The sequence below is a fragment of the Chelonoidis abingdonii genome, chromosome 11 (assembly GCF_003597395.2).
Source record: "Chelonoidis abingdonii isolate Lonesome George chromosome 11, CheloAbing_2.0, whole genome shotgun sequence".
Lineage (NCBI taxonomy): Eukaryota > Metazoa > Chordata > Testudines > Testudinidae > Chelonoidis > Chelonoidis abingdonii.
In genome coordinates, this window is record NC_133779.1 from 52,420,212 (window position 1) to 52,433,149 (window position 12,938).

Genomic DNA, 12,938 nt, shown 5'->3' on the forward strand with positions numbered 1-12,938 from the left:
GGCAGAGCCACAATTCGCATTCATGTCTCTTAAACGCCAACCCTGTGCTTTAACCACTAGCCACAACAACCCTACTGGCAGAATGCTACCTGTGTGGATCCCATGGACACCTGGTATCCGCACCAATTGAGCTGATCCGGAGCAGGCGGTAAAGCCAGAAACTTCCATCAGCTCCCAGCCTGTGCAGCCACTGAACGGAGGCTGCTCCCAAGTGGTGTCCCCCCTTTCAGATGTAAATGATCTCTTTGCGTTCATTCCCCTGCTCTGTAAGCAGACGTGTGGTGTCCAGATCAATTAGTTCCTCTGACAATCCCAATCAGCCGGGCCCCGCGGTGTCAGTCAAGGGACCCAGCTGGGGGCCACTTGTGCGCCAATCCAGCCACAAACCACCGAGCGGGGGGATGAGTCGGGCGAGGAGCACGGCCACGATGCTGAAAGGCCGATTAATGATCAAGAGCCGGTACAAACCCTCCTTCATTATGCTAGCCGCACGCAGCGAGTTTCAAAGACCCAGGCCCCCGGATCGGGGGCCGTTCATTTCATTTCCTCGCCCCTCCCGTCATTCCCCACGCGGTTCTCCTGGATCAGTTCTAGGCAGGGGATACGGAGCAGCTCCCCAGCCAATGTCAATGGGCCTGGCGCCCTCAAGGTCAAAGGACCCGATCCCCAGCTGGTGTGAATGGGCCCAGCTCCACCGGTGTCAACGGGTCCGATCCCCAGCTGGTGTGAATGGGCCCAGCTCCACCGGAGTCAAAGGGACCGATCCCCAGCTGGTGTGAATGGGCCCAGCTCCACCGGAGTCAACGGGTCCGATCCCCAGCTGGTGTGAATGGGCCCAGCTCCACCGGCGTCAACGGGTCCGATCCCCAGCTGGTGTGAATGGGCCCAGCTCCACCGGCGTCAATGGGCCCGATCCCCAGCTGGTGTGAATGGGCCCAGCTCCACCAGCGTCAATGGGCCCGATCCCCAGCTGGTGTGAATGGGCTCAGCTCCACCGGCGTCAGTGGGCCCAATCCCCAGCTGGTGTGAATGGGCTCAGCTCCTCCGGCATCAGTGGGCCCAATCCCCAACTGGTTTGAACGGGCACCGCTCTATTGGCGTCAACCGGCCCAATCCCCAGCTGGTGTGAATGGGCTCAGCTCCACCGGCGTCAACGGGCCCGATCCCCAGCTGGTGTGAATGGGCACCACTCTATTGGTGTCAACGGGCCAGATCCCCCGCTAGTGTGAATGGGCACTGCCCTATCGGTGTCAACAGGCCGGATCCCCAGCTGATGTGAATGGGCACCGCTCTACAGGAGTCAACGGGCCCAATCCCCAGCTGGTGTGAATGGGCACTGCTCTACCGGAGTCAACGGGCCAGATCCCCAGCTGGTGTGAATGGGCACCGCTCTACTGGAGTCAACGGGCCAGATCCCCAGCTGGTGTGAATGGGCACCGCTCTACTGGAGTCAACGGGCCAGATCCCCAGCTGGTGTGAATGGGCACCGCTCTATCGGAGTCAACGGGCCAGATCCCCAGCTGGTGTGAATGGGCACCACTCTATCAGCGTCAACGGGCCATATTGCTGCATGCGACACTGAAGTCAGAAGGATGTAGCCCTGCCTATGTCACAGCGTGGGGACAGAAACTTCTCGGGTGCTTCAAGTCTGCAAGAATCAGGGCCGGCACTTCCATTTAGGCAGCCTAGGCTGTTGCCTAGAGTGCCAGGATTTGGGAGGGTGGCATTTTGCCCGCCTCAGTGGCAATTTGGCAGCGGGGGGGTCCTTTCGTGCTCCGGGTCTTGGGCGGTAATTCTGCGGCAGGTCCTTCACTCGCTCTGGGACCTGCCGCAGAAGTGCCCCGAAGACCGAAAGTGCGGAAGGACCCCCACCTAGGGTGCCAAAAACCCTGGCGCCGCTCCTGCCAAGAACCCCTCCCACCCCCCCAGCCAAAAATCTGTCAGTGCTTTAAGAAGAGCAGTGATATAATCCGCTTAAAGGACTTGCATTTGTATTCCCAGCGCTGCTGAGATCCATACTGGACAGACAAGGCAAGACAGATAGATACAGAGCAGAGTGAGATAATGCTGGAGGGATGGGAGAGGTCAGCCTTTGGTGGGAGAGGCAAAAAATGACTAGATATATAGATAACGGACAGAGAGATAATGGGGAGAGGGGGGCTGGCTAGGTGGAGAGGTAGCGAGTGAATGGAGAGGTAATAATGTGGAGCTAGCAGATGGATGTGGGCTGGGTATTGATCTGACAGTTTAATTCATTTCAGGTCACCTCAATGGAAGGTCACGGTGGAGCCTGAGAGTGGGAGAGCTGTCGTGTTTCCCAAACAGATCAGGGCTCCTCTCTGAGTCTGGGACGGAGATAATTGGGTTCAAACCTTCCCCGGGGATGGGCAGGGGGTGGTGGTGATCAAATGTAAATTACGCCCATCAGTGGCAGTCACTTGTGCTGAGCCAGGATTGCTGGAGCACATGAAGGCTCTGGGCAGGTTCCCCCTCCCCGGGCCCGGACACAGCCTCTGCATAGGAGAGGAAGGAGGATGCTGTGGTTAAGGCAGTGGGCCAGGACCCTGGAGACCGGTTCTCAGTTCTCAGCCCCATGAGCGAGTCACTCCAGATCCCTGGGCTGTGTAACAGAAGGAGCATGGTCTGGTCCCCCCGCTCTGTGGGTGTGGGGCAGCCGGCATGATGGGGCTAGGCCCGTTAGGGGCTGCCATAACACTCGGAATAGTGACACCCTTGCTCCTGGGCTGGAAGAGGGTGATAGAGAAAATTGATCTTCCCTTGGGTCAGGGGAACCCCCACCTGCCCAGTATCTGGGGGGTTACAGCATGTCCCCTGGCCAGGGATCTGAGCACAGGGTATGTGGGGAGTCCCGTCTGTAGCCGATTACACAGTAGACCTGAAACAGCTGAACAGAGGCCATGGGGAGCGCTGAGCTCCCATCCTAGCTTTGGCAGAGCAAGGGGCTGGCAGCCAGGACTCCTGGGTCTTATTCTCAGCTGTGGCATCCAGAGGTTAGAGCAGGGGTTCTGTGAGTCAGGGATCCTGGGCTCTATACCCATCACAGGAGAGGAATGGCATCTCATGAGTAAAGCAGGGTTGCAGGTGGCCTGGGAGTCAGGACTCCTGGGTCCTATTCTCAGCTGTGGGAGGGGAGTGGGGTCTACTGGTCACAGCAGAGGGGGCTGGGTCTCAGGAGACCTGGCATCTGTTCCTTGCTCTGCCTGTGATCAACCATTTCACCTTGGGCAAGTCTCTGCCCCCTCAGTGCCTCAGTTTCCCTCCCCAGTCTGGTGATCCTAGTGCCACTTGGCTTCTCCAGGGAGCTGCGAGGCTTGGCGAGTTTGTAGCAGCCTGGCGCAGAGGGAACGCGCCCTGCTAGCATGCAGCGTTGTGGGCAAGAGAGCGACGGAGTCCTGGAAACAGCCCTGGGCTGACCGTGCTGCTCCGAGAGGAATGTGAGGGCAGCTGTTTTAGACTCTTTCCCATCCCGCCGCACAGCCCGGCTCGCACCATTGGCCTTAGTTCTAGAGCTGAGGGGACTCTCCTGCTGGATGGAGATTAACTATTCCATCACCTGGTTTATTAACGACTCCAAGCTGCGGGCGCAGCCCCCCCAACACACAGCGACGCAGGTAAATGCCAGCTGCCTGGAACTCCGGTTCCCTCCTTGCTGCTTTTAAATGCCAGCTGCAAACCCTTTCACCGCAGCTGCCGGGTGCTCCAAGCCAGGCCGCTCGCCACTGATGTCCACCCTGGGCTGTAAATCAAGTTGGAAGGGAAACGTGCCTCTCCTTGGAATCGCCTGGCGTAAAGCTCAGGCTGCCGCCACTGCTGGCCACGGAACGGGGAAGGGCACAGAGCCAAAGCCTGGAGTCTGCCTGTGTGAGGCCAAGACGCCGCTGATGGCAGGTGCAGGTCACCGGATTGGTGCCAGCCTGGGAGAGCAGTGGCAGCGCAGCAAGGCACAGTTGCTGTTGGCACTGGAGCTGCTAATGGATTCCCCTCTCTGCACAGGTGTAGCCACACAGATGGCTGCAACACGGGACAAACCCTCCGCTCAGGCAAGGCCTGAATGCAGCTCTTTGAGTAGTGAGTTTGTGGGTTCTTGGCCCAGATCCTAGCCAGTTGGCATTCAAGTCACAGATGCCATCGGTGGGGCCACCTCCCCTTATCAGCAGTGGGAAGGGCTGTTGCTCTTTGATCCCAGCAGTTTGCCAATATCTGGAGTCTGGCTGAGTCCCAGTCAGAGGAAAATTGGGAGACTATGAGCAGAGAGAGTCTTTGGTGCAATCTGGGTTACTTACAGAAGGTGGCCACAGAATCCTGTCCCCCTGAACGCAGGAGAAACAAACAACAGCAGAGAGTCTCCTCGTTCTGAAGTCCCCACGTCTGCTCCTCCGGCAGCTCTGTGCCCAAGAAACCAGCCTCTCTGCTTCCTCTCCAGGTCACGCAACTGCTTCCCCTGGCTTATAGCAGCCAACACACACAGGCTGCGTGCCACCTCCCTACCCCCGGCCTCTGGAAACCCTTCAGCCTGCACAGCTCAACTCTGACCTACCATGTCCCTTGGGCACTGCCTCCATTGTATAGACTTCTTGCTCCTACCTGCCATTGGCAGCCTAGCCAAATGTGAGTCCAGCTCCCTGGGCTTTATCTATGTTCTTAGGGCGAAGTGTTGGACGGAGACGCCCTACAACAGGGAATAAGTCTGTACCGAGGCACCTGGCCCGGCCAGCAATGCGTGATCTGAGGACGCACAAGAAAGTGCCTGAGGGCTTTGTGTGTGATGGGCAGGCGGGATTGGGCTTAAACACATCTCAGTGCCCACGTCAGATCTCCAGTGTAGACGTACCCAAAGGGGCTTAGCTGTTCCTTCCTTTGAGTCTGAAAGAGAGTCTGGGGTTGCCTTTGGATCAGAGAGTCCCCTGGTGGGGCAGCCCTCAGCACCTTTCAGCATAACAAGAGCCCAGAATGGATTGGACCACAGGGATGGAATGCCACTCTCAGTCCCAGAACAGATGGCGTGCGTGCGTGTGCGTGCGTGTGCGTGTGGTGTTGCACTGCTACAGAGCCAGGCACCTGAACCTCACTGAAATGCATTTAGGTGCCTAATTCCTCTGGGCTGCTTTAAACATTATGACTTAACCAATAACAAGGCTATAAACCCTCAAGCTTCAGGGCATAAGCCCACCTCTGACTGCTGGGGTCAGGAGGGGATGGTCTGTGGGGGCAAGTTCACCCATTGCTGCAGGGATTCTTACATGTCCCTTTGCAGCAGCTGCTGTCAGGGAGACAGGCTCCCCAGCTACACTGGACCACAGGTCTCATCTGGTGTGTTAGGCTGGGGGATATGGAGCTAATGAATCCTTTGGTTTGATTCTGGCTATTCCTGTGACTGTGAGATGGAGCTGCTGAGATTTCTTCCCATCAGAAAAGCTTTTTCAAGCAAGGCAAAGCCGCTTTTCAAAGGGGACAGACATATACTGGGGGAAAGTTCCATTCTTCATCAAAATGAAAAGTTTCCAGTTAATTTGAATCACAATGGAAAATGTTCAGGGGTTTGTTTGTTTGGGGTTTTTTTGGAGGATCTGTCCCATTTCTTCCTTTCCCTCCTCCTTTTTCCAGTGTGGGCGGAGCAGAAGGAGAGAGAGAGGGATGGGTGGGGACCCGCCTGTCCCCAAAAGAAGAAAATAATTCATTTTGATTTGACAAAAAATTGAAAATTCCCAGGGAAAGATTTTTAAAAAATGATTTTTTCCCCCATATCCCAAGATACATTGGAATTGGAAACAGTTCAGAAAAGGGCAACAAAAATTATTAGGATTATGGAACAGCTTCTGTATGAGAAGAGATTAATAAGACTGAGACTTTCCAGCTTGGAAAAGAGACGGCTAAGGGGAGATGTGATTGAGGTCTATAAAATCATGACTGGTGTAGAGAAAGTAGATAAGGAAGTTTTGTTTACTGCTTCTCATAACACAAGAACCAGGGGTCACCAAATTAAATTAATAGGCAGAAGGTTTAAAACAAATAAAAGGAAATATTTCTCACATAACGCTCAGTCAACCTGTGGAACTCCTTGCCAGAGGATATTGTGAAGGCCAAGACCATAACAGGGTTCAAAAAAAAACTAGATAAGTTCCTGGAGGACAGGTCCATCAATGGCTATTAGCCAGGATGGGCAGGGATGGTGTCTCTCGCCTCTGTTTGCCAGAAGCTGGGAATGGGCGGCAGGGGATGGATCACTTGATGATTCCCTGTTCTGTTCATCCCCTCTAGGGCACCTAGCACTGGCCACTGTCAGAAGAGAGGATACTGGGCTGGATGACTCAGTAGGGCCATTCTTATGTTCTTATCTTTTTTGAACTTTTTCCCCAGCAAATATTTTCCAGCCAGCCCTTCAGTAAGCACAAACGGCGACACCAAGATTCACAAGTCAGGATCCCACATCATGAGATTGGCTCAAAAATCGTGAGATTCTTCATATATATATATATATAAACACGGGAGAGACAACATAGGTGAGATACTATCTTTTCTGGGATCAGCCTCACTTACCTGGTCTCCCTTTCATATCCTGTGACTAACACAGCTACAGCAACACTGCACACCTATAAATACTCAGTTATTTTTTTATTTGCCCTCTCGTTTCTGAGCCTTGTGGTCACACCCAAGGCATGTTTTCGAGATCTTCTCTGCCACCACAAGAGCTGGAGACTTGGATTTTTAAAAAACTAGTTTAGTGTCCCAGCCCCGTGCCTCAGTTTCCCCATGTGACGAGTGGAACCAATGATACCAACTTCCTTATAAAGTGCTTTGGACTCAGTGGGTGAAGCACACTGGGGATTAGCATTAGACTGGCCCTTGTCACCGTAGTATGGGAGTGCAAAGGAAAGCTGGGGTTCCCACCTGCCTCTGGGTACTGGGGGCTTCGGAAACACTCTGCAAATCATGAGACTTGGCAATGCTGAGCCAGGCTGTGGGAGGCAAAGAGCTGCCTGGCACCAGCAACACACACACACACACACACACACATGCACGCACGCACGCACGCACACACACAGCTAGATCCTGCAGTGTCACCCCCTTCCTCACAGTTAAGCAGCCAGGCCTGCCCCCAGCAACCTGCCATGAGTTGGGAAAGCTGCGAGTTTTCCTGGGCAGGGATGTCTCGAGCAAGCCCAGGCTTGGGAATAACACATACCCCCCCCACACACACTCACCCTGCCTGCCCTCCGCCTTAACCTCCTTGCTCAATTTGTTGACACAGAACTGGGTAATAATTACAAGAGCCTAGGGGCTGGGAGGGTGGAATAACAGCAGCCTGCTAGCCACAGCCTGGCAGAACGGGGTGGGCTGGCTCAGGATCCCTACGGAAATGAGGCTGGATTGCACACTTGGGCTGCTGGCTAAGCCGGCTTGCTGTGCTGTTCGTGCAGGTTTTTATACTGGGCTGCTCACTGCACTGCACCTCTGTCATGTGTCCCTGGTTGTCTCATTCGCTGTGGCAGAAAGGGTGAGCGGCTGGGGGTTGACAAATACTCCGTACATAGTAAACGCCGCACTGGCTCGTTGGTGCGCATTTATACAGCGTCTGGCACAATGCTCCATGACTGAAGCGCCTAGGGACTACCGTAATACAACTAATAAATATGTACAGCACCTGACACAATGAGGGCCAGGTCTGCGGCCACAGCTCCTGGATGCTACCATAATACACCTAATTACTAATACACAGTGCCTGACACAATGGGGGCCAGGTCTGCGGCCACAGCTCCTGGATGCTACCGTAATACGCCTAGTAACTAATACACAGGACCTGGCACAATGGGGTTCTGGTCCATGGCTGGAGCTCTGAGGCACTACCCTCATATCAGAGACACTGACTTTGGGATTTATCCCACGGGTGCTGGGCCCCTGCTGCACCGCAGACCCTGCCCCACTCCACCCCTTCCCCCAAGCCTCCTGCCTCACCTCTTCCCACCCCGCCTCTTCCTGTCCCCTCTGCCTTCCAGCCCTGGAGCACCGCCGGAGTCAGCGCCTATGCATAATACACCTGAGTCATGCGGTTCTGTTTCTGCTCCCTCGTTGGGTGACTAAGATTTTTTTTTTTAATTAAGATTCCAAACTCAGTTCTTATATGGCCTCCCGATCACCGTGGTATCTGGGTGGCACCTCCCACGTGGGAATGAAAACATAAGGTGGGCAAACTATCCTCTCAGTGATCCCTGGGGAGGGTCATTTTACATCCCTTTACAGAGGGGGAAACTAAGGCACAGACCTGTTGCCTTGCCATGGCCCTGAGCTTTGCACAGCCGTTTGCCCCCATGGAACGGGCTGCCCTTCTGATTGGCAGCATTTCACCCCCGCTATGCACTAGGGGACGCAAGCAAGACGCAAGCAAAAGGGAACCAGGTCTGAGATTCAGGCAACGGGGAATTGAGCCCAGAGACAAGAGCATTAGATTTCCAGGGGGTCTCAGGGTGAGCCCTTCAAGGCTTAACAGCCCTAGTGAGGCCAGATTTTCCATAGTGTCCAGCAGCTCCCACAGGAACAGCTGTAACGTGAAAAACCCAACCCCAGACATCACACGTTCCTCTGAACAGCGGGTCACTCACATCGATGCCTATGTGATTGGATGTTTTGCTGTCAGGTCTGCTCCAGGAATTACCTTGGGGGCAGCTCTCTGTTATCCAGGAGGACAGACGAGTCAATCTGTGGAACTCCTTGCCAGGGGATGTTGTGAAGGCCAAGACTATAACAGGGTTCAAAATAGAACTAGATAGATTCATGGAGGATGGGTCCATCAATGGCTATTAGTGAGAATGGGCAGGGATGGTGTCCCCAGCCTCTGTTTGCCAGAAGCTGGGAATAGGTGACAGGGGATGGATCACTTGACCATTACCTGTTCTGTTCATTCCCTCTGGGGCACCCGGTACTGGCCACTGTCGGAAGACAGGATACTGGGCTAGAGGGACTGTGGCCTGTCCCAGTAGGGCCGTTCTTATGATCACAGCGGTCCCTTCTGGCCTTCAAATCTATGACCCTATGACTACGGCAGCTGAGCTCTGCAGAAAGTCTGCCCCTAAGTGACTTGCCCAGTGTCAGGCTGGGGAGTCTGCAGCTTTGTTGTCTCCTTCTGCTCCCTTGTCTATCTGTTTGCAGTGTTGTTGGAGCCAGGCTGGTCCCAGGGTCTGAGAGAGATGAGGTGGGTTGGATCAACTTCTGTTGGTGAGAGAGACTCGCTTTCAGGCTCTATAGGCTCTTGTCCAGGGCTGGGAGAGGTACCCTGAGCGTCAGAGCTAAATATGATGTGGAACAGAGTGTTAAGCGTAAGCAGTTAACACACCTTGCAAGAGACCAATCAAGATGCCGTGTGCAATTGACATCTCTGCCGTCGGAGGCCAAAGGCGGGTCAGCGGGTTACAGATTGTTGGAATGAGACATGACTCTGCCCAGTCCAGGATTTTTAGTGGTTAGCACCATTGTGAGTTTAAGCTGCCAGGCTCGTCTGTCCGTGCCCGCCTGGTGTCTCTTATCTTAGCCTTGGGAAGCTCTTTGAGGCAGGGGCTGTGTTTGGTTTGTGCTGGTCCCCGCTCTCCTGAGTCACCGTCCAGCATCAAGACCCTCCCTCCTCTTCCCAGCTGGCCCGTCCAGCTCCTCTACGGGGGCACAGGGCCAAGGAAAACCCCAGGCTGAAGGGCAGGGGGAGCTGCCTGGCAGTGAGATCTCAGCATTGCCAGCCGAGGGGCGGCTCCGCCTTCATGCCAGACGTCATCCTGTATTGCAGCGGACGGAGGTACCAGCTGTTCAAATGGACCTTCCCAGGCTCTTATTCCTATGCTGACCCCAAGATCAGAGGCGGGACCTTGTCTTCCCAGAGCTCCCCATCCACGTGTCCTCAAGGGGGCTGGAGAATTTTTGGGGTGGCGGGGGAGAAGGAGAGAAGATCAAGGAAATCAACACCCAAGGAGTTGTCCCCAAAGCCCGGCTCGGCGCCCATCCCATCCCGCTTTGAGCTCATTAGTTCCGGCTGGCGCTTCCATTAGCGCTGCTGGTAATTAGCGTGCCAGGGAAATCATGTGTGGCAGGCGCTGGATCCCACCAGGACCCCTGCGTCCTAATCACCACAAAGTTTTTCTGAGTCAATAAATAAATAAGGCAGGCGGATTATGATGCAGGCAGGCCCTGGGGGGGAATGGGGCCTGAGCTGCTGGGGACGGGGGGGTGCGGTGGGGAGTTGGGGGGTCTGAGCGACTGGGGTGTCATGGTGGGGAGTTGGGGGGTCTGAGCAGCTAGAAGAGGAGCATACTAGGGAGTTGGGGATCTGAGCGGCTGGGGGGTGATGGTGAGGAGTTGTGGGGGTGTGAGCAGCTGGAAGAGGAGCATGGTAAGGAGTTGGGGGGTGTTCAGCAGCTGGAGGGGGGGGATCGTCAGGCCAATCCAGTCCCTTTGCCTTGTTATGTGAGCTCTTGACCCTCTCCCACCAGCCCCCCAGGCGGGGCAGAATCCCATGTCTCCCTCCTCCCGACCTGTTCCAGACCCCAGAGGGGGTTGCTCAGTCCTGGGCTGTGAGGTTCCTCCCCCTGCCCCAGGCAGGACATGGGGCCCCAAGGGGGGTCAGGAGATGGATCTCTTCTGCCAGCTGCAATCCAAGTGAGCTGCCCTCAGAAATGGGGTCTGCAGAGATCATGGGGGCTTCCCACAGCTGCCTTCCCACCAGTGATCTTCCCCATTTCTGCTGGCCTGGAACATGGCTAACTGGGATTTGTCCTTCTGATGGGCCCATCACCATAGTGTCTGGGCATCACATGAGCATAAGCCTGGCACTCCCACATGGCAGGGATTGAGATGCTAATAGCTGAGAAAGATTCACCAGAAAGACCTTGGGGGTGGGATCTAGTGGTTAGAACAGAGGGGCTAGGAGTCAGGACGCCTGGCTTCTATCTCAAGTTCTGGTAGGGAGTAGGGTGTAGTGATTAGGGTGTGGGGCGAGAAGGACAGTGGAGTCAGGACGCCTGGGTTCTATCCCAAGCTCTGGTAGGGAGTAGGGTGTACTGATTAGGGTGTGGGGTGAGGAGGAACAATGGAGTCAGGACTCCTGGGTTCTATCCTCAACTATAGCTGATTTAGCTGTTATAGGAGGGGACAGAGAGCAAGGACTCCTGGGTTCTATTCCTGGGTCTGGGTAGGCTGTACAGTCTAGTGGTTAGAGAGGGCGGGGGGTTGGGAACCAGGACTCCTGGGTTCTATCCACAGCTCCTGGTGAGCAGTGCGGTCTAGCTGTCAGAGCAAGGAGCAGGAAGCCCGGACATTTGGGTTCTATGGCGATATCCAGCCGGCCCTGATTCACTGGGAAATCTCTCCCCTTCTCCATGCTTCGCCTCCTCTTTGGTAAAAGGAGGAGAACAACGCTGCTCTACTGGGGCTGGTGGAGCGCCACTGATCTGCGTGCATGAGCCTGCAGGCCAAGTGTTATGTTACTCGGTCTGGTGCCACCAGCCACTGGAGCTACTTCTGATCTCATCCCCACCAGCAGAGAGTGCCCCTGGCAGGGGAGGGAGAAGGGGAGGTGTCTCAGATCTTGGAGCAGAGGCAATACGGGAGTGAGGGAAGGGGGCGAGAGGGTTTCCATCCCTGCAGCAGCCCTGTTCTCTAATCAGCTCTTTGCCGAGTTAACGAATAAACGCTAATTGCTGGAATTAGAGGAGCCCTTTGCCTGGGAGGTTGCAGGGAACAGCAGCTTCATTTAAGAGGAGCATGTCTTGTTCCACCGGGCCTCTCTGTCCTTTAACAGATGAGCCTGGGGTGCTCATTTGCATCTCAATACCCAGAATGCCATGCTTTTCCTGCAGGCTCCTCCTGGTGCAGGGCTGCTCTGGAGAGAGGTGGCCTTGTGGTGGGAATCGAGTTATTGAACAACTAGCTACAGCTCCATTCAGCCAGGGGTCTCAAAGCACAGTGAGCATCGATTTACAGTGCCTGGCTGTGTGGTAGGCGTCTTATTGAGGCCAATTATTGGGTGGGGAAACTGAGGCACGGGAGGAGCGTGTTTTGCCCGAGGTGTCACTGTAAATTGGAGACCAGGCTGGAGGATACAATCCAGGAGTCCTGACTCCAGTCTGCCTATTCCTATGTTCAAAAGCAGTCTCTAATTACTAGGGCCTCCATTTCGGGGCACCCAGCTGGGGACCCCCAAAGGCCTGCAGCGCTCGGTGGGAAACTTGAAGCCAGAGTCTCATGGGCACTCAGCATCAGATATGCTGCTGTTAGAAGCCCTGGACCCAAGTCCTTGCAGCTCCCACTGACTTTTCTTGGAAGCGGGGTAACCCGGCATCCCCACTCCCTGACGCAGGCCGCTCGTGCCAGCAAGGCCTGGTTAGTATTTCGATCAATACAACTTGTTTTATTTCTTCCAAACCAAAATTGTTAGATCTAAAGCACCAGGCTTCGGCTATGGCTCAGTAGCTGGGCTTCCCAAGGCTTCGCTCCCAGCTCGTTGCCCTGTCTCTGGTCTCCTGGACAGAAAGACACAAATAATTATGATGGGGCCGGGGGAGAAGAGCACACAACCCCTGGCATGGGAGTGGGGGGAAGCGAATGGGAGATGCTGGTATGGTGGGGCACAGAGAACCTGCTAGAGAGGGTGGCACACACAGGAGATGGAGGGATGCAGGGGGCCCCTGTATATGCAGCGATATCAGTGAAAAGATGCTAGAAAGTGTGTCCACCCCAGTGATATTAATTATCATCTCTCCATCTGCAGATCTCACAGTGCTTTACAAAGCAGGGCGGTTATCAGCCATTGTATAGATTGGGGAAACTGAGGCACGGAGCAGGGAAGCGACTTGCCCAAGGTCACCCAGTGGCACAGCTAAGACTAGCACCCAGATCTCCTGAGTCCCGGTCCAGTGCACTATCCACTAACCACCATAGTT